At 35.8% G+C, this 19,278-nt stretch overlaps 1 pseudogene; it reads left to right on the top strand.

Moving 5' to 3' along the window:
* The first annotated feature begins 6,701 nt into the window (after window positions 1–6,701).
* On the top strand, window positions 6,702–19,072 carry LOC126585080 (putative pectinesterase 11; annotated as a pseudogene).
* Window positions 19,073–19,278: the final 206 nt, after the last annotated feature.

The following is a 19,278-nucleotide window of genomic DNA, read 5'->3' as shown; positions in this document are numbered from 1 at the left end:
CCATCATACTAGCTTGTGAATTGTCAAGTAACAACTTTCCCTTCACTATAAGGTCTTGTACCCAGTCTCTGAACTGGACACAATTAGTTATAGAATGGTTGAAGGTATAGTGTAACTTGCAATACTTCTTTCCCCTCAACTCTTCTGGTTTGGGCATCTTTTTTGTACCGTCGGGCACAATCATTCTTACCCGCACCAGCTCTTCATAAATCTCAGGTGCCTTGGCCAGATCGAACGAATAGCTCTGATATTTGGGAGGTTTTATCGGGACAAAGCCTCCATCGTTCATCACGATCTTCTGGTCCTTGATGGGCTGAACTAATCCTTTTACCATTAATGGTTTGAAAGGTGTAGTCATCTCAGCAGCACACACCTCGATTTCCTCTTTATCATGATCGTCCTCCTGCTCTGGCCCAATTTCTCCTACCTCCACATGATGAATTGTAGCTTTGTTTTTGTAGAAGGGATGAGTTTTGGACGTATGCTTCACTTGCTGTTCTTCTAGCAATAGCTTCTCATATCTTGTGGCAGCAATGACTAATTCCTGTAGCTCATTAAATTGTGTATCGTAAAATCTTTTCCTCAAAGGTAATTTCAGAGCCCTTTGAGCAATTGATATGAGCTGAGCTTGGTTAACAGGGAATTGGCACCTTATCATTGTCTTCCTGAACCTCATCATGAAGTCCTCCGTGGACTCATGCTCGTACTGTTTGACTTCAACCAGATCATTAATAGTCATTTCTGGTTCTATTCTGTAAAATTGTTCATGGAAAGCCATCTCCATTTGCCCCTAGTTGGCAATAGAGTTAGGGGGTAATAGAGAATACCACTGGGATGCAAGTCCTACCAATGAATTCCCAAACAACCTTAACTTGTAGTTCGGGTTGTCCTTATATGCCACACAATGATTAGAGAACTTGAAAATGTGATCTCTGGAGGACACACCGCTGTCTTCACCCGTGAATGTTGGGAATGCGGGCATCTTGAAGTTGAGAGGAAACGGATTCTGTTCATCAATGTATTCAGGATAAGGCTTTTGATAGTTAACCCTGAATACTGGGCGAGCTCGTGGTTGAGCATTTTGAACCACTGCCCTCCTCAATTCGGCCAACTCATCTCTTAGTTGTTGAGTAGCTATATTATTCTGGAAGAGAAGGGCAGACTCGTCCTTCGGGCTTCGGTCATTGCCTATGAATGCTTCTTTTTTTGACTCAGACTTCCTCCAGTTGGTTCCCCCTCCCTTATAAACCAATAGGGGTGGCCTATAAGGAAGAGGTTTGTCTGGGGCCGCGAAGCTTTCCTTTTGGCTGGACTCTCCCGTTGTTATGGGCATCCCATACTGTCCTTTCCTGCTCGCTTTGCTTCCTGTTATTAAATGTTAACAACGGGAAGCTAGGAAACTCTTTCCCGATGACGGGCTCTATCGCGGGTTGACTCCCTTCAGGAACTGCTTTTTTCTTTCCCCTATCCGCTTCTTCTTCTAATAGTGGAAATAGAGGAATGACTGGCTCACTTCTGATGGTAACCTGGCTTATCCCACTTCCCTGAGCACCTTTTGGGGTGGAAAACTTCAAATCGAGCCTTCTCTGTAAATTTCCTGTTAAGGTACACAGTCTATTGACTTCCCCATTGGTCTCCAAAGAGATTTTTTCCATACTTCTCAGTACTTGTATCATAGTAGCCTGTAATTCCTCATTCGTTCCTTTTCCTTCCGACTTCCCGGATGAAGATGGGCTTTCTAGAACCACCCGTCCTGATGGGGAAGAAGGATTTCCTGATTGATCTGTCATTGATAGCAAAAGTTGAGAAGAATAGCTCTTCGTTTCCTTTCTACAAAGTATATGGCTTTTCTTTTTGGGCATGCAAGATCTACACAAATGAAGTCCTATTGGGCGTGCCAAAACTATGTTCGTGGCGGGAATTTCTGTGGGGAATGCTTCCTGGCCGACGAGCACACAGCTCCCCGAGAGGTTGGCGTCGGTTAATGCTTTCTGTCGGGCTTCTGCTTTACTGGCGGGCTTGTCGGGCAAAGCCTGTCGGGCAAGGCTCGTCAGGCAAGGCTGAAAGAGAAGGACAAAGTTAACTTTGAAAAGTGCCTTTGTGGGGCCTTGAATGTAGGCCTTGAGGCTCACGATCAAGATTAACTTTGAATTGCTCAGGCGTGCCACTACCATCTTCAGCATGGTAGATGTAGAACGGATGTTTGGGTTTTAGTTATATCTGTTCGAGAGCCTATGTTAGTTATTAACAGGTGCCTTTGTATGGCCTTAGGTGTAGGCCTTGAGGCTTCCCGTCAGTAACTAACTTAGTACTCAAACACATAAGGTTCCTTTTGTGAGTTATATGGTTCTTATAACCATTATACTTCTGATTACCTGAGCTCAAATAGCAGAATGGATCCAAATAGGTGCTTTTGTGGGACCTTGAATAGGCCTTGAGGCTTCCCATCAGAACCCCTTCTATACTCAATGTTCTTGCCCGAGAAATAGGATGAATCCAAATAGGTGCCTTTGTGGGGCCTTGAATAGGCCTTGAGGCTTCCCATCAGAATTCATCCCATACTCGAACGTTATATGGTCATCATAATATAACAGAAATAAAACTAAGTAGCAGGTCGATTACTTGCGCCCCAAGTAACTTCGGACTTCTTGTTATCAAAGCTTGTCGTGGATGGGTTAAGTCCACATCAGGCTTTTTTTTATGCCTTGAGGCCAAAGACTTTTAGAATGATCAAATCTTATATGCCCGATGGCTTAGAACTTAGATCTGGTTTTAACTGTGAAGGCATATTCAAATCGGATTCAAGTGTTGAGAGAGAGCCTTTTAATAGCCATATTACTATAAATAACTTGGATATAACTTGAAGTATACAACATATTGCTAGGCTAATGAATGAAAAAGACAAAAACAAAGAAGGTCGGGCAAGGTTTAACCTTGTCGGGCAAGGCTGATCGTCTTGCAACTTCCTATCTTTGTGGGTTAACAGAAGGTTTGAAGGCTTAGAAAAGGGGTTGGGAAATGAGTTTGCAGAAAGAAAATCGATACTACAGCAGGTGTTGAACCGGGTAGCAGAGCTATTACAAAAGGTTTATCCCGAAAGGGATGAGGGCTTGGGCTGACTACAGCTTCGTTTTGAAGGTAAATCTGGCTTTGAGCAGAGTTTGTGCTTGTATTTGTTTGTTTTGAGTGTCCTTAATTCTGACTTCTCCTTCTCCTTTTATAGCCACCTTGGCTTGGCCTCCTGTAGCAATAATCTTGCCCGAATGTAGTTTGAAGGATAGTGACTCATCAACTATTTATTTGTATTGCCATTAAAAAGTACTTTTTGGGTTGATTAGCTGGCTGGTCTATACCACTTGACCATTGGGTAGGTGAGCAAGTAGTCTGCATGGCCTGCACTTAGTCAGAAACGGGCCTCTCTTGTCTTCTGGACTTCGGCTGGGTCTCTTCCTTTTAGGCTGCTCTTTGGGCCAACCTCCCCCGGGCCCAAAGTTTCAGTTTTGATCCAAACAGCCTTAATCTTTGAAAGCTTATTAGGTGCTCCCTCGGTGATCTTGGTGACACAGAAACAGTTGAGCTCCGCCTTGAGATAATCTCAATGTACAGAAATGTGTTTTGACAACTTTTTTAATTAATTATTAAACCACATTAGCACATAACAGACTTTTTTACAGAAGTGTGACAGAATGACCACATTGATTTGCAACACCTATTTTCAGGGACTACGTTGATCGATTTTCAATTTCAATGACCATCTTGATCATGTGGGTAAATTTCAGGGACCATTTGTGATAAAAACTCTTACATCTTGTGGGCCCTATTTATGTGTCATATCAGCACATAATAGAATTTTTTACAGCATTATGATGAAACATTGATTTGTGACATCTATTTTTTAGGAATTACATTGATTGATTTTCAACTTCAAAGATCAATTTGGTTCAATTCCAATGACCATTTGTGATATAAACACTAGCATAAATCACTGCTTATTGTTCTATTTCTTGATCATTTGACTAAATTTTAAAAATGTATACTCTTATCGAAAGAAATTCGTAAAAATTGAAAAGTAAATAAACACACATGGGTTTTGAACCCTGGACCTTCTTGTTAATTTTATACAACAAAAATTGCTAGTTCTAGTTAAACTTCTTTGTTATTTAACTAAATTGTATATATTTATACTATTATGAAAACATACATAAATATACCACCCTCATAATTTTTGTGCCTCTAATTTTTTTTTTTTAGGGGGATGGAGGGTTGCCTAACTCGCATTGGGCCTAGGCCGGCCCTAATACACTCTGCACTCTCAATTGAGTGTAAAGCAAAAATAAGTCGTACAAAAAATGTAACATACAATTTTCTCGATCCAATTTCACCCTCTTTCATTTTTTCAAAGATGGTTTTATTAATTTTGAGTTTGATCCATTCTAGACGATGCGTTTATTAATTACACCCTTTCTTTTTAGAACATAATACGCTTTAATTCTAACATTATAAAAATGAATTTTGGAGATCGTTGTGTTTGTTTGGTTTTGCGGCTACACCTAGGTGGAGCCCATATTGCTTACATACCATTTTTTAGGGATTAAGCAACTCGTAGTTCATCATTTTCAATGAGTGAATGATCCATTGAAAAAGAAAGATTTGGTTATGCAGTTGCGTCTAGAATATGATGATAGACTGACTACGCATCCGTGGCAAAATCAAATCGGCATCATTCTAGATTTTTTGATGAGCGAATGACTGAAAGAAAGATTTTGTATTTTGGTGAATTTGGTTGTATGGACTAGAGATTCGATTTGGATTTGCTTGAGGTGAACCAAGGATTTGATTTGGACTTGTTTTTGGTGTTGTGCATTTGCATCTAGATTGAATCTATAAATTGCCTACACCCTTGGTGGGATCAAACCTGATGTAGTTTGGGATGTTTTTGTGCAGCTTTGTGCCATTTGAAATGTGAAACGGCTTTGTACTATATGGAATTTGAAATGATTTTGTGCCATTTTGACCAATTTGGTAATTTTAACAGAAATTTGATTAATTTGATGTAGATTGCATCTAATAATAAAATAATAATAATTATCTATTCTAAAGTAGGGGGAGGGCAGACACTGTTCACGTTTGTTTTGATTTTGCTTTATTTACAAAAATACCAGCCGAATGGGAGTGGGTTGGGAGGGTGATTCTCAAAATTTCAGAGGGTGATTTTGTCCTTTGAGGTCAATTCGTCCCCCCTCGATTTTGCTTTATTTACAAAAAAAACCATGGGATTTGAGGCTGGGTTGGAACGTAGTTATTAAAAGTTAGGAGGGTAATTTTATCCTGTACGCTTGAGACGGATTGGGGTGGGTTTGGGTATGCTGTCATTCAGTGAGGGTTTCGGGGATGGGAGGCCATGCCTCCGATAGAGAGAGAGACAGAGCGAGAGAGAGGGAGAGGGAGGAGTGGGGATCTCAGTGCCATTGCTGCAGATCCTCGATTTCATGAGTGGGAGAGGGGGGACAGTCAGAGAAAAGTATGGGGGTACTCCGATCTCTCTCTCTCTCTCCTCCGTTTCTCTCTCTTAATTTCCTTTTGGTTTTGGAAATCTCTGACCTTTTGGGTGAGTGAGAGATTATTGATGATGAGAAAAGTATGGAGGTCTGACCTTTTGGTTTGGGTATGCTTTCATTCCTCAATTTTCTCCATCCGAGCAATGAAAAATCGAACTGGGTTTTCAGATTATCGATGCACAGGGATTCACAGACAGAGAAGGGAGAGAGAGAGAGTTGATTGAGGGAGTTGGTGAGTATGGGCTTGCACAGAGGGAAGATCAAAACAAACGTGAAAAGTGCCTGCCCTCCCTCCTAAGTGGGAAATGGCAAGCGCAATGGACCCAATTTCATGGCAGGTTGGTTTAAAGCAATTCCAAAATTTGGGATCGTTTCGTATATTTTTAGGTTTTTCAATTTTTCTGATTCATTATATTTTAATTTTATTGAATTCAGGTAACCATCTTCAAATTTTCGGTTTGATTTAAAGGAATTTTTTAGGCAAAAAAGCTAGGGCTTTCCGGTGAGTTCTTCGGGTTGTACATCCGGGTGGCTTTAATTTGTTTAAATTTGGGGCTTTTGTGATTTGGGACTTATAAATGGTTTGAAATTTACGTTTTTCAAATTTCAGTTCCCACTCAGAAGTTTGTACTGCCTCATCATTAGAATTGTTTCCTTCTGCTCTTCTTCTCGAAACAAGGTCACAGATCCACAGACCATCAAGGTATGTCATTTAATTATATATTGTATATGTATGTATTGTATTATGCATGTGTGTGAATGGTGTTTTTCTCTGTTAATCTGTATTGGTTTTCTTCTGATTTAGTTAATGGACTTTGTTTTTATTTCAGATAATTTGGTTCAAGCTAAAGTTATTGAACGTATGATAGAACCAGTGATCTTTCAAAAAGGTTGGTTCTTCTATATTTTTATCCTTTTGGTCGTTTTGAATGGACTTCCTGTATTCTGAATGAAGCTAAATTGAATAGTTGTTTTTCGTATACTGTATTTTCTTTTGTTAAATTAGTTCTTTTTTTTTGTTGAAAAATGTTATTTGGTTTTGCAGATCAAAGTTTTTCAGCAAGAAAATTATCTGTCAAATTAAATTTATTGTTATAATTCTACATGTTCTTGGTTTGCATTTATTTTACTTGATTGTGTTAGTGGTTGCTTTTGTTTTCACCCAGCTACCAAAACTTTGCCTACACTGTCCATCTCTGTTCTCCGCCGTCCATTACTGTAAGTCCCTTTTTCTTTTTCCAGATTTTTCAATCCTTTTATGTTTCATTTTCTGAAATCTTCATGTTTCTGTGCACACACACACACACACATATATATATATATATATATATATATATATATATGTATGTGTAAATATTGTTAGATATGGGACTGTAAGCAGTAGTGGATTAGTGTCAAATTGCACTTAATTAGTGGTTGGGGTGTAAGTAATGTGCTTATGCGTACCTGTTTCTTAGTTTTAATTTAAGTTTTCTGCATTTAAAGAGTGGTTAAAGAAAAGTTTTATGTAATTGATTTTCTGCTATAATGTTTTGCATTCTTTAGTTATATAGTTCTACATGTTCTTGGTTTGCATTTATTTTACTTGATTGTATTAGTGGTTGCTTTTGTTTTCACCCAGCTACGAAAACTTTTCCTACACTGTCCTACACTGTCCATCTCTGTTCTCTGCCATTCGTCACTGTAAGTCCTTTTTCTTTTTCGAGAATTTTCAATCCTTTTATGTTTCATTTTCTGAAATCTTCATTTTCAATGCATATGCAAATCTGTGCTGAAATTCCTCTCTAGGGATTTTCATTTGTAGTAGGATTGAATCGTTTAAATTCATCTTTATCATTGTATGAAAGTGGCCATGTTTTATTTTGTTGTCATCTTTCTTGATATCCTAATTGATTTGACTGGGTTAATATGCACTTAGTAACGCATTCTGGCAGCAGTATGCATGTTAATTCAACCGAAGAGTTAAGGTTCTATCACACAACAGGAAACTGGATTGATACCTACTACCTGGCTATCAGTAAATGCTTAATAACAAATTTATACAAATTATAAAGGTTCATGCATTCACAATCTCATTTTAAACTTGAAGGTAGTTAAGCTGAATATACTGAAAGATAGAGATGTGCGCACCGCTTTCATCATTTCAGTTATGAGAAAAATGTTTGAAAATAAAATATATTAATTTTTGGTTCTAATTATTTAATCCACATGAGAGCTATTGCCTTAAGGTCATGAGTTTTTTGTTGTAATTGGCGTTTCTTATTGGTCAACACAATACAAGCTTTACCAGAGCACTAGCTAATACTTTACTAGACTAAAGTAGAATGATTGTGTTTTCCAATTTGTCTGATTGTAATCAATCAATAATTTATTAAGCCAGTAGACTAAAGTAGAATGATTGTGTCTTCCAATTCACTAAAGCACTAGCAAACAATCAACTGAATCCCGATTTGTTTGCAGCGTGTCAGCAAAGAATTAAAACATTTTATGGTGGATAATCAATTGGAAACAGCTTCAAATGGGAAGTTAGGCTGAGTTGGCACTTGATTGGGCTTTAGACTGAGAGAGTAATCTGGTACAATAGAGCCGATACTAACATCTGGTTCTGTCTAGACTCTAAATCACATCTTTAGTCGTCACATTTGAAACTTTGAATTCTTGAGTTTATATAAATTTTAATTCTCATTAGTTAATGCTTAACATTTGGCCTTTTGTTTAGAATAAAATCATTCCAATTTTTTGGTGTCTTTTTAGGTGGGATTTGGGATATGGTATACATTTGGCCTATGTGAGTGATCCCTGCTACAGGAATGGACCTCTATTAAATTTGATTTTCCTAAGCATTTTCTTTTGTTTAATGTCAAAACTATTTATAAGTTATATTTATAAGCAAGTGTTTATATTAGGAGGTTGTACGTTGACTAAGCTTTTAAGTTAGAAGGTGGAGGTGTCTTTAAGGTTTAATACAATAGATAAGTGGGTTAGATTTCTCAACTTTTAAATTTCTCAACTTTTAAATTGAATGTACCACTGATGTGGGTTTTCGACCTTCTATTGGATTTACCACTAGGTTAAAAATTCTAAAGAAATGCATGAACTTGGTGGTTCTAATTATGTGTTCTGCTGTTCGGGTTGGGTATTGGCAATGTGGGTCAGATCCCATTTTCTGTGACACTGCAGGTTTCTGCCTTCGGGATTTGTGAAACAGGAAAAACGAATTTTGGGTGTCTGAGTCCATGGCCATAAAAACCGAATCTTTCAACAAATTTATAGACCTTTGCAGAGTTATGATTAACAGAGACTTCGTGGAGTACAGTATTTGAGTCTGGTTTTGGCTAAATGTGAACATTGTAATACATTGTTAAGGAGATACCTTGAATTTTCACTTATCTGGACAGTACTGAAAACAGTAATGTGAAACCATCTTAGTTTACATTCCATTGTTGGAGGAAACTCTATACGACTTTTGATTTGCCAAATAATGTGCATGCTGTGTATATGCTTTATAGTGCATATAAGCATATCAATAATTCTTGGGGATGGATGGAGGGTTGTGTGGGTATGCTAGGATGATAGCATACTTTATAAGAGTGTTAGCTTCAAAACTGAGTTGCTATGGTGCTTCTTGGATTTCAGAACATTGGCTATGCTCTATGGTACACCAGCCTATACAATGTTATACGGAATAGGACCAAAATATTTACTTTTTGAAAGCGCTAATGAGCAAGAAAACGGAAATCTGTTATTGAAATGCAAGCATGTTCAATTTAATGTTTGTTAAAAGACCTTTTTTTTATTATGGTTTCTTCGGAGTTTCTTTTTCATTCAATGATGTAAATAATTTTCATCTTAATTTGTTTGTTTAATATAGGTAAGGGTGCCGTGCAAGAAGGCCAAGGAAATATTAATGGAAGAAAGCAATGTCCAGGTGGGCCTTTTTAGTTGCAAGTTTCTGTTTCATTTCTTTCTTTGTATTGTTTCATACAGGTTTTGGACCTATAAAGATTTGGGCATGTCATGAGGTAAATGAATAACCATTTTGGGTTTTATGTGTTGCAGCCTGTAAAAAGCCCTTTAACTATCTGTGGTGATATTCATGGACAATTCCATGATCTGGCGGAGCTTTTCCGCATTGGAGGAAAGGCATTGTTCTGATTTGGGCTATTTAATTTATCGTATGTGTTCTTCAAGGTTGTTAATTGGTTGCTACTTATTGGTGATGTTTTCTCTTTCTTATTTTGTAGTTTTCTGGTTTGTTCTGTTGGATGTTTCACTTTCCAAAAATAACATTAATTTCCTGTTGCAATTTTTTTGCAGTGCCCAGATACAAACTATTTGTTTATGGGAGATTATGTGGACCGTGGCTATTATTCAGTTGAAACAATGACTGTAAGTATTGAGTATTTTTATTTCTACTTCTTATCTTTCAATTAGTTAAGCTATAATTTTAGGGTTCTCCTTATGGCACTAAGATAAAGGTATTTTGGTAACTCTGTGCAATGATTTGGGTTCATTATTTAGGGTTTTGATCAATGGCAAGCCCAAAAGGCCTAACTATCTGCCTCTGGAGGTATGCCAGTTCCTTTTGATTATCATATTCTTTCTCAGACTCTTAGTCTTATCTTTTTGGAACTCCTCTGTCTGATATCTAGATTTGTGCTTTCCCATGGGGTTTCTCTTGGTGTTTTAGCTTTGTTCATTAGTTTCGCTTCAACGGTATACAAAAGCATTATCTTCAAAGCAGAGGGCATCCTTAGTTGAAAAATCAAGGCAGAAGGCTCAGGAAAGAATAAGAACTGTGACGATATAGCTTTGCAGGTCATGAAAGGTTTAGTTTCTTTACCACATGTTGCAATAATTCTTCTTGCTCATTTGATTTACTATTGCAGGCTATGAAAAAATACCAGTATGATAATGATCCTGTGCTTGCTACATGTGGAATTTCTATAAATAAGGACTTGACTCAGGTCAAGGGTCGTGTTCTTGAGACTCCGAAGGTAAACTGTCACTTTATATATGGGCTCTGTGGAGTGGGGGGGGGGGGGGGGATATGCAACTTGGATATTTCAAATGAGCTCAATAGGTTGTATCGAGTGCACAAATGAGCTCAATATGGCTCATCGGTTATAGAGAATTAGAATTTGCAACTTGGATATTTCAAATGACTAACAAACAGTAATCAATTTAACTTTTCTTCCCTGTCAGTTTTCGTGCTTTTTCTTTTCTTATTACTTTTAGGAGTTAATTTTTGAGATATTTTATGACTAACAAACTTGAATTTTTTGCTATTTAGTAGTGAATTTGTAGCACAGTGGAAATATGTGGAATGAGGGCGATGTCTTCTACTTGCTCATCCAAAGGTTCCAATTTTTTGCATTCTTTTGGGGTTTTTTTTTCTTAATTTTATTTATGAAATTAGATGACTAATTTTTAAATAATGAGAAATTAGTTCTTCGTTGTGAAATGTTCATTTTTCGGTGTTTCTATTAAAACAATGAAATCTTAATCTTCTATCAAATGGGCTGTTATTTCATATGTTTTAATGTAAACAGTTCACTGATTATGGTTGTAGTTGGTTGGTCTGAATTGCAGGATTATTAAGGTCTGGAAAAACTAATTATGGTTGTAGTAGGTTGGTCTGAATTGCAGGATTATTAAGGTCTGGAAAAGTTGCAGCCTGAGATGGACCAACTATCTGAGGCCAAACTTGAAGAGAGGTCTTTTATCATAATATGAGGAGAAGATATGCGGGATGAAGAGGTGAGCGAGAGAAACGGTGAGGTTTTATTTTCTGATTTGGATTGTGAAATTGAGTAATTTTCTGCTTTGTGTCTTTTGAGCAGGTGTGGGATTTAGTTTCATGCCAGGGGTTGTAATGGGTGGATTGGATGTAAAATTTTCTTTTCGAATTTCAATCCCCCCTAAATCTCTTCATTCCAACCAAACATTTGAGGATTTGGTTTTAATTGTTTGTTTGGACTTTTGAGCTTTTGACCAATTATTTGGATGCTAGGAAAATTTACATGCTATTTGGATACTAGGAATATTCATGGAACTCAAACAAGATTGTTTCATAATTTTTTGAGAAATGTGGAATTTCGTTTCATATGGTATTGACTATTTTTCAAAATCCTATAATCTGATCGGAGTTCTGAATTTCCATTAAGATCAATATTAGTTGTTTTTGGTTCAAGAAATTCCAACATTCTTTGTTGGTCCTTGAAATTTTCATTGGCATGGAGTATAGTGGTTTTTGGGGCAGGTTTGCATGGAAGATGAGAAGACAATCTCTGTGTCCCTCGAAACAAGTATTTTGGGAAGCTCGATGATTTGTCTATGTTTCGCGAACAGGGTTCATTTTCTAAATGTTAATATTTAGTGTATTTACACTCAGGTGTTAAGCCATACATATATAGATGTATGCATGTTCTTTGTTTTCCCCATAATTTTCATATAATTTATGAAGAATGTATACGAACGACAATGATCGAGTGGATTATGCAAGTCTCACTATATAAACTGTAAATTCTACATGATTGTTCTCCTTCCCCCTCTCAAAACACAGTTTGGGTGGATTAACTAAGATATGTGTAGTTAATCTTTTTGTTTGTCTACAAGTCATGGTTTAGAACTTTTGATGCTTGGTGACTAACAATGTAACATATAATTAATGGGGCAGGCAGTGACATAAATTTGGGCAGGGCTTGGAGAGGCAGACCCCATATGGTGTATGCCTACACCAACATGACCAAGGTGGTTAACCCTGCCGGCTGGAGCGACGATAACCACCCTGAATGTAACGATAACCACCCTGAATGTAACAAGTTAGCAGATTATGTCATTTAAAACATGATTAAGCATTTTCATATAATTAGTTTTGAGAGTTAATAATATAATTTGAAATTGCAGCAATGTGGCCTGCGAAGAGTACAAGTGCATGGGTCCAGGTTCAAGTACATATAATGAGAAATTTGAGCAAATAACTGACTGACAAACAAGTCAAGCCTTTCATTAGCCTTGGATATATTCAGGGTATGGTTACTTCCTCCTCCAAATCCAAAAGTGTAGTTATATATATATATATATTTTACATATGTACACTACTAATTTTGTTAGTACTAGGGAAATAGTTGATTTTTCTACGTGCACATATACATATATAGGTTCGATTAAAAAATTCTGTCAATTGAAAATGATACTTTATGTTATCATTTACTTGGTACGTGAAGATGTTTCATTTTGAAAATAAAAGATAGACTATATACTTGGAACAAAATTCTGGAGACTGTTGAAGTGTGCCTTTGGATGCTAACTTGGTTCTTAGAGACTGTTTTGCATTGCTTCTTTCCTTACTACGTTATATGATATGGACATAATTTTTTGTTTATCATTTTGGAGGTTTTCTGGACCCTTGATTTTTTAACGTGCATTTGAGCTTTTCTGTTAAATAGCGTAGAATTGAGTACATGCTGATGGTCTCAATGAAAGAAGATCATCATATATGGTAGAAATTGGTTTGAATTTCTGATGTCGTGTGAGTGGGTTTTAAATTTTTCAAACCACTATATTATCTTTTTAGTAAGCAATGAACATTCACAGAAGATGCAGTTTGGTTTCCTGTTGAAAATTTTAGTACTGATACATAAAATTTGCTAAATATCGTAACTTATTTTGGTCGTGAGTTTGTTCTGTAATTTTTTTTCCTCTGCTATTAATAGCTTACCACATGTGGTAGCAGAGTGATTGCGTTGGTAGCTTATGTATACAAGCAAATTCAGAAGACACAATGAGTTTGATATTCAAAAAAATGTCTGTTGGTTCAGTTTTTGAATCTTTAAAAATTGTCGAATCAATTTGAATATGTAATTTTATGTTTATTGTTAGGTAAATTGTTGTTTTTTTTGCTGATAAAAAGTATAGAGTTTGGCTGTGTAAATGTGTATAGTTTTATACGTTTCGTTTAGTTGACAATATGATAATGGTTGAAGTGCATTCTTTAATGAAATGTGCTTTCTTTCCTCGATGGTGAATGTCTTTTTGGTATTTTGCAGATCGAAACAAAGTGAAAGCTTTTCACTGTGAATTTTACAACCGCTGCCTTGCTGCTTTGGTAAAGTCTCAACTTTTTGATAATATCATTTAATTTGGCCTGTAATGTTAGGGTATTGAGTTGAATGCATATGCTACATGGCATAGGTCTAACATGATTAGAACTTTAATATCATGATGTGTGATGCTAATTAAGCACAATATGAGTATCTGTACCAAGAAAGACATGAGCATCTATCTGTTCCTATTGAGTCAAGTAAGGCATTGTATGCATAGGCACAAGTCATGACTAATTAATGTCCTATTGTTGGTGCAAGATACCATTTTTAGACCTTATATCATTTGGAGCTTTAGTTATATAACAAGTTGGTGCACTGAGTTGAATAAATGGTTGATAGGTTTGGTTTCATATTTATTGGAAAAGGAAAAATGGAGACATGGGAACACAATTATATATAGCATTGCTTATTGTTCTTGAAAGTCAAAGATGTGCCGATGGTGTTGAGGAGAATACCTAATTTAGTTTGACTGTTCTCATTTCTTTGAGTTTTGTAATTGCATTTTTAAAGCCAACATAGTTATCTAAGTTTGTTAGAATTTATGGTATTTTTTTAACAAGTTTTAAAAGATCCTGGTCATTCCGGTTAATTAAAGGTTTAAGATATCCACATTCATTTAACACATGAAAATTAAGCATTTTCATAATTAAAGTTTTAAATTATCATCATTCTGTTCAAATGCACCATTTCCTTTTTGTTTCCCTTCTCTCATCTTGCAAGAACTCATGGTGTCCATTTCCTTTTAATTTTGGTTAATGCAGGTTTTGAAATTTGTGATGATCATTTTCATATTTCTATAAATTTTGAGAGAAAAAAGCATGTGAAAAAGCACATTAGTCTCTAGGTATAAAACACATTAGTCTAATTATGGCTAGGATAAAAAACCATGTGATAAACTGTGGCTTGGTTACACTGCAATTTCAATTTGGGATTTGAATTTATTTACAAAATTACGATCCTTTTTAAAATTTAGAAAAGAGCATGATAAAAGACCAATTTTCTTTACAAGAACTTGAATAAAAAGTAGGCCATGAGTGAAAACCAACCAGCAAAGATTATGGTGATTCACTAATTTAAACATAAACCAGCTTTGAGAGTTATGCTCACCCATTGTCGGTTTTCCTTGCGAGCATATTTCCTACCCAAAGTTTCCCAAATTGTGTTCTCAAACCGCTGCATCAGCATATCTTTCCAACTTCTAATGGTCTTTGGTGCTAGAACATCTTCTATCTCATTCTAGAAAAATTGATTCATAAGTAAAGACACCTAAAAGCAAGTAAACAGTTTAATCGAGGCAATTCAGAAGTAGAACCAAATAAGCCACTCCAACTTTCGCATACCCTCCGGCGTGATTTAATATCAGAAACTGTCTCCTGAATTCAAGTTTGCCTAGAGCTTCTAATTGTGCGCTCCCATCGTGTCTTTCTTGGTCTACAACCAAGGACCGATTAGTGAGTGCTTCAAAAAAAGATAGTTATCACAAACAAACAGTTGATCAAGATGATTTTTTTGTGATTTGGGTTTATAGTGCTTCTAAATGCTGTTTTAATTGAGTTTTCTGTGTTTGCTCGATTCATTGTTGTGGATGCCTGATACGTTTTTTTTTCTTTCTTTTAGTTAGGAAATGGTGCCTTTCAGAGTTTGTCATTTTTGGTTGGGGTTTTTTCAAGCTGCTGTGTTAAAAAAGGTATATTATGTGTTTTTTTTTTCCCTTCCTTTTGTTTGCTGTTGAGACTTTTTTTTTTTTTTGGCTTTATTCTTGCTGGTTTGGGATGGTTTTTGCATCGTATTTTTTATATGAGTTTGTTGTCCCTACTCATGACTCTGCTCTTTTCCAAGCAACCTACCACACTGTATATCTGTATCTGAATTTGATTTGTTTATATAGTTATATTTTCTTTGTGAGGAGATTTCTGTTTGCTGAATAAATGCTCAAGTAATTGGATCTTCAGGCTTAATTTAATTTTGGTTGGTTTTCATCATAATTCTTTTTGCTGCACTTGGTTTCTTAGCAACTTGGTGGAGGAATGATGTTAGAAAAAATTGCTTGGTGGAAAAGAACCATATAAGATGAAGGTTGAAGAAAGGGTGGCGTTTTCACATATAAGTCATTGACAATGTTACACTTCAAAGAAAAATAATTCGAACTAAATACTTCAGGAAAAACCCCAGTTGACTTTGTAATGAGAGAAGGGCACCAAAATCAATTTGAGCATAGCAAGTGGACAGACGAGGCTCTTGAAGTATTTTTGTATAAAAATTATAGTTGTTGGGATTTTTGCTACTTTACTGGAAAGAGGGAGTCATTAGGTGTGTGAGCTTATGGTTTATAGAGAAGAATGAAGCTTGCCTTCTTTCTTGCTTTGATAGTTTGTATGATTGTTATATGTAGGAAGGAACTAATGGAAGGAAGATTCATATTTGAGTTTGTATGTGGATACATACATTAAAAGTGGTATGGTAATTGGATTGGGGTCTGGCCAAGCTTTTGGTATGGCCATACAGTATATAGGTCTGCAACTTGGTGCTGGTGCTTTGAAAGATATAGTCGGGATACGTACATTAAAAATAGTGTCTTTATGCTGTTAACGGTCCGTTTGGTTGAACGCTATTATGTGATATGCTCTCTCTGTTTGTAAAGCAAAATAAACAGGTTGGAGTATCTTCTAATGAGCTGCTCCAATCTATAAATGGGCTCCTGCAGTTTTTTTAATTACTCTGTTATTTCCATTAGTTATAGGTATCTGACTTTCTGTTTAATTTCTATATATGTCGTTCCAATGGAATCAAGTGCCAAAATTAGAATAAGCATCCTTTGGTCAAGTTGGACTTTTTTCCATATAATATTTGGTTCAGGGATCCCTTATACAAACATTATCTTCTTATGTATTTCAATCAAACTTGACCCTCATGGTTTAATAAGTGTGAAAACTGTCTTAACTATACAATTGGAGCGTTATAGTTTTAGTTAGTTTATTGAATCTGTTTGTTAGCGGTTTGAATTCTCACTCTGAATCTCACTCATTTTTTGTAGTTTAGATTGGACTCTCATTACAGCATTGTAATCTGCTCTTGCTGCTGCATTTTGAATAAACACTTTGGTATGTCACTTGAACTTAAATGCATTCTTTTCCCATTCTTTCTGTTTGAGGCACCACAACTTTATGATTTTATGATTGATTGTTTGGTTTGATCTCCTTATGTTATTCGTTTAGCGTCCATAATGGCTGCCTTTGTTACATTTATGATTTATGTTTTTTGCTATACTGTCGAAGATGTTCGGTCCCAGAAAAAGTGAACCCCATGGTCTCCGTGATCGAATGCTGCACACCATGCTGCATATTTTTTTGTTTGAACATCTATGGTTGACGACTTGCCTGCTCAAACACCACTTTTTCTGTGTTTTGCTAACTGCTAAGTGAGGTATGTAGGTTGCAGAGCATATATTTTGCCGTCTTAATTGCAGGAGCAAAATATGTGTAAACTCCAGCTTGCTTCTGTTTCTTCAGTTTCATATGGAACAGACCTGGTTTTTTGCCTTTGAACAGTTGTGGTTCCAAAATTAGCTACTTGAACAAGTTTTCAACACTTCTGTTTTAAATTACCTGTTGAACTAGCTGCTTACACTGCAGGACACATATTATATGTGTGAACTAAATGTTATTTTTTGAAAACCATCTCTTCCGAATCAAACACGTACAGTTTCTTCCCACTCATTGTGCAATGTGTTTATATGCCAACTCACTTAAATGTATATAAAAGCAAAACCGCTTCTTACTGGCCTCATTCGCTCATGTATCCCTTTGTTTGTTCGTAATTGTGTTGAATTTATTCAGGTTAAGTGTGTATAAAAGCAAAACCGCTTCTTATCGACCTCATTCACTCATGTGTCTCTGTTCATTCATGATTGTGTTGAATTTATTTAGGTTAAATGTGTCTTATTCATGCAGTTACGCTTGAAACAGTGGGTCTCGCTGCAACGCGCGAGACTTATTTTCTGCCTATGGTCTGATTGACGTTGGGTTTACTCGAGTTTACAGGTTTATGTGTGCAGCAAGCAAAATCCTTTCATTCATATGAGCTTCTTGGGCCTCTTTTACCTTCACAGCAGCTTACCTACCTGGGTCAGTAATCTTAAATTGATTCCTTCTAGCTTATTTCCGTCTGCATCTTTTCTTTTGGCTCCAGAATACCATATGGAGACATATCATCTTTCTCTTCTCTCTCTGTCTCTGTCTTTCTCTCTTTATGAGCGCTGTCTTTCTTTCTTTAGTTGCGCACCATCAGGGACCGTAGTTACATCTTATCTTTTTGCTATATTTCTTTTACCTTTGAGTATTATGAGGATGGGATTTTAGACTCATCAACGACAAAAAAAGTTGCTTTCATTTTATAGGAGTGAAAGATTTGATTTTTCATGCACTTATCTTTTAATTTTATTTGTTTATTTAGTTTTCCCAATATTTTGGGTGAAATTCTACCCCATGCATTTGGGTTTTAGTCTTTTCTAGGCCAGTTGCTAGAAAAAAAAAGGCGTTTTAGAGAGAGAGATGACGGCTTGAAAAATTTAGTATCTTGAAGTGATAAAGCAAAGAGATTTCCAAAGCTAATCAAATTGTTATCGTCAGCTTGCTCTCTTTGGATTAATTGATGTTATAATGCATTTTGAAGCTTAAATTATAGATTCCTTTTCTGTAGCAAACCTTGATTTATCAGTGTATAGAAAAAAATATCAATTCATTTCAGTTTAAATATTTCTGAAAAGTTAGAGATGGTTTTATTAGTTTCAAATTATATACTACTGAAAAGTTTAACATCTGCTAAGCACGTTGAGCGTTTGTAAATTAGCCAAATTATAGGGTCATGTGCAGGTGTTCTGTTTAAAACTTCTCTTTTTCATGAGTTTTTATAAAGCTTTGTGACTTTTTTTTTGTATCTGTTGATTTCTAAATTACTATAATTAAGAACAAGATTAGTGAATTTATAATTTGCTGCTTAGCTTAACACGATCCTTGAATAAAATTTGAGTCTTGGTTAAACTTAGGTCATATTTTTAAGAATCGTAAAAACTAAGGAAATTTTTTGGGTATCTCCTATTAAACTTTTGTTGGCAAATTGGTCTTTGCTAATCAATGTTATTTTTGGGTGCTAACTGTTTTGGTCTTTATAAATTTTGGTAGCGGTGATTTCTTCTACACTTATGATGTGACAACGTTGTGTAATGATTGTAGGTTTTTGAAAATTTTGAGCTTCACAAACTGTGGAAAAAGAAACAAGTTTTGCTGAAATCAATTTAAAGGCACAATAACAAATGTATAAAAAAAATCTATTGGATGATGTAATCTGGTTTGGATTTGTAAATTATGCTTTTCAATGTGGATTAATTGTTTAAGTAATTTTAGATTATGCTGATTGTCTGTTTTCTCTTCTACTTATTTTGTGTTTTCCAGCTATTTTTTTGTAATTGCCTTTTGTTTATATTATAGGACAGGTTTGTAATTCTTATTTTGATAATTTTTTCTCCTTTCTCTCTTTTTGATACTTTGCATGTGTATTCACTCGGAAAAAAATACTTCAGTCTAAATGGTATTAATGCTAAAGGATATATTTTC

The sequence above is a fragment of the Malus sylvestris genome, chromosome 10, assembly GCF_916048215.2.
Source record: "Malus sylvestris chromosome 10, drMalSylv7.2, whole genome shotgun sequence".
Classification (NCBI taxonomy): Eukaryota; Viridiplantae; Streptophyta; class Magnoliopsida; order Rosales; family Rosaceae; genus Malus; species Malus sylvestris.
Note: the sequence above shows the minus strand (reverse complement) of the source record. Positions and strands in the feature narration are given on the sequence as shown.